Source organism: Montipora foliosa, chromosome 8 (genome assembly GCF_036669935.1).
Source record: "Montipora foliosa isolate CH-2021 chromosome 8, ASM3666993v2, whole genome shotgun sequence".
Classification (NCBI taxonomy): Eukaryota; Metazoa; Cnidaria; class Anthozoa; order Scleractinia; family Acroporidae; genus Montipora; species Montipora foliosa.
The window spans coordinates 13156892-13159391 of record NC_090876.1 but is presented as its reverse complement, the minus strand read 5'-3'; positions in this window follow the sequence as shown (position 1 = coordinate 13159391).

Sequence of the window (2500 nt, the reverse complement as noted above, 5' to 3'; positions counted from 1 at the left end):
GAAACCCGGGAAGTAAGTGTACTACTGTTCCGGAGAAATCATGGCTAACAAAATTACTGCACCCGAAATGTTCGATTTCAAAAAGCCAGACGAGTGGGAGAAATGGATTCGTCGGTTTGGTAGATATCGGATGGCGTGTGATCTACACAAGAAAAGCGAAGAAGTTCAAGTAAACACATTGCTCTACGCCATGGGCGATGCCGCCGACGATGTTATGACTACATTTATGTTTGGCGATGAGGGAGACAGACTAAAGTACGACAAGGTAAAGGAAAAGTTCGACCAGTATTTCCTGGTTAGGAGAAATGTCATTTATGAGCGAGCGAAATTCAACCAGCGAACCCAAGCTGACGAAACTGCTGAGGAATTCATCACGTCGCTTCATTGTTTGGCCGAGCATTGCAACTTTGGCGCCTTGAAAGAAGAAATGATTCGAGATCCTATTGTTGTTGGAGTTAAGGATGCTACTCTAAGTGAAAAGATGCAGTTGGAATCGACTTTGACTCTTGAAAAAGCTGTTAAAATGGCCAGGGAAAGCGAGTCAGTCAAGAAACAACAAGACGTCATTAGAAGTGGTCAGCGGTCGATGTCCACCGAAATCGATGCGATTGGAGCCAAATTCAGAGCAAAGTCAGAGAAGTTTCCACCAAAGAAAAGTGGAGGTGTCGCTTGTGCTAGAGATAAGTCAAAACCCAGTAGCTGTTTACGATGTGGATCATCTGCAGATCACTCTAGAGGAAATTGCCCTGCCATTAATTCTGTTTGTTTTAAATGTTCCAAGAAAGGACATTATGCCCGAGTTTGCCTGTCCCAGCAGGTTGGAGAAGTTGTAACCGAGGATCAGTTTTCTGAAGAGCTAGACACCAGTGTGTTTCTCGGGGAGATCAGTGAAGACAGCATGCGTGCAAATCCCTGGAGAGCTGAAATTCTGGTAAATGGTGACCCAGTTAGTTTCAAGCTTGACAGTGGGGCTGATGTTTCTGTCATTTCAGAAAAGACTTATGATCTTTTGTCAGTTCAGGGGAAGCTTCTTCCGCCTGATAAGAAATTGTATGGCCCTTGCAAAGTACCACTGTTCTGCAAAGGTAAATTTACAGCATCCCTTACGCATAACCTGCAATGCTGTGCTGCCGAAATTTATGTGGTTCCTGGTCTTGAGCAGTCCTTGTTGGGAAGAAGTGCGTGTAGCCGGCTCGGGACAATTGCTAGAATCTCTGCTGTTGACGCCAAGAACAGCAACTACGAGAAGATGTTCCCTAGCTTGTTTCAGGGGTTAGGAGGCATGGATGGTGTTTACGGGATCAAGCTGGATGATTCAGTTACCCCATTTAATTTGACTACACCAAGGCGTATTCCTATTCCTTTACTACCTAAAGTGAAGGAGGAACTCGGGCGAATGGAGCAAATGGGAGTGATAGAACAGATCGATCAACCTACCCAGTGGTGTTCTCCAATTGTTGTTGTACCCGAAAGGAATGGCAGTGTCAGAATTTGTGGTGACTTTGTCCAGTTAAATAAGGCTGTTCAGAGAGAGGTCCACCAAATGCCAACGACTGAACAAACTCTAGCCAAACTGTCTGGTGCTAAGATTATGTCTAAGCTGGATGCAAACAGTGGATTTTGGCAGAGAAAGTTAAGTGAGAATTCAAAGTTGGGGCAGGTACTGTTTCACAAGATTACCCTTCGGTATTTCTTCGGCGCCCGAGCACTTCCAAAAAGCGATGCAGACGATCCTCGAAGGGTTAGATGGGGTGGAGTGTCAAGTCGATGACATCTTGGTGTTTGGAGAGACTCAAGAGCAGCATGATAAGAGATTGATTGCAGTACTGGAGAGGTTAGCAGATGCTAATGTTACCCTTAACCTGGAGAAGTGCAAGTTGTCAACAGATAAAGTGGAATTTCTGGGGCACGTGATAGGCAAAGATGGAGTGCAAATCGACCCCACTAAGGTGGAAGCTGTCACACAGATGGGGGAACCAACTGACATTGCACAATTAAGACGGTTCCTTGGCATGGTCAATCAAGTAGGGAAGTACATCCCAAACCTGGCTGACATTACAAAGCCACTGAGAGATCTTCTGAGTAAGAACAATGCATGGCTGTGGACTGAGGCTCAGCAGAAAGCATTTGATGACGTAAAGAAAGCACTAGTCTCTGCGCCAACACTAGCCCTCTATGATCCAGCCAAAGAGACAAGGGTATCATCGGATGCTTCCTCATTTGGTCTTGGCGCAGTTCTCACGCAAGCCCAAGAGGATGGCGGTTGGAAACCTGTTGCATACATATCAAGGTCATTGACGCCAACAGAACAGAGGTACGCCCAAGTCGAGAAGGAAGCCCTAGCAGTGACTTGGGCATGCGAAAGGTTATCGGACTACCTCATCGGTAAGCCATTTCATATTGAAACTGATCACAAGCCATTAGTTCCTCTCCTGGGGTCAAAGAACTTAAATAAAATGCCACCAAGAATTCAGCGTCTTTGAATGAGGCTGCTCAGATT